Genomic DNA, 792 nt, shown 5'->3' with positions numbered 1-792 from the left:
TGGGCTGGGGGGCCCAGCTCCTGCAGGTCCCCTCCCCCATCTCCAGGCATCTCAGGCTTTGCCACCAGCTCCCCACCGCGGCCTTCCTCAGAGCCCCAGGGTCGGGGTCCTGCACCCTGGCCGCCCAGCCCCGCCCTCCATTCTCACAGCGAGCACCCTGTCTCCAAACTCCAGCTCCAAACTCCTCCCTGGGGTGGCGTGTGCCTGGGGAGCCGCTCTGGCGGGAACTCAGGCAGCTGAGCTCTGCGAGCATTCAGCAGGCGCTTCATAAATGCAGCAGCAGGCCCCCAGCTCCCGGGAGTGCAGGCCCCTAGCATCCCAACCCCAGGCGGCAGGCCGAACTGGCCTTGGTTCCAGGCTTTCTGGGCTGCTCACGCCCCGGGGCCTAGCCTGTGCGGCTCCGTCTCGGTGAATCCTCCTTGACAAGTCTCACCCGCAGAGACCACCCCTCTCTACGCCCCCTCTCCACCCAGCCTTCCCCGGGCCTGAGCCCCTGGTCGGAGGCCCGGTGGTCACCGGGACAGCGCGCTGTGCACAGAAACCCGCGCTCGGCCTCTCTGTGCGGGGGGGCCCGACGGTGAGACTGGAGGCCTCACGGAGGAGCCGGCTCCCACGCCCTCCGAGACCGCCGGGCGCCCCCGCCCCGCCCCCTCTAATCCCCTCCGCGAGCAGGGGCCAGGCCGGCCGGGCCCCGCCCCCGGACCGCCCCCGGGGAGGGGCGTTTCCCCGCGCCCCGCGAGCCGGGGCGGGCGTGGCCGGGGCGGGGCGGGGCGGGAGCGGGCCGGCCCCCAC

The sequence above is a fragment of the Oryx dammah genome, unplaced genomic scaffold (assembly GCF_014754425.2).
Source record: "Oryx dammah isolate SB20612 unplaced genomic scaffold, SCBI_Odam_1.1 HiC_scaffold_3, whole genome shotgun sequence".
Lineage (NCBI taxonomy): Eukaryota > Metazoa > Chordata > Mammalia > Artiodactyla > Bovidae > Oryx > Oryx dammah.
This window is presented reverse-complemented; position numbering follows the sequence as displayed.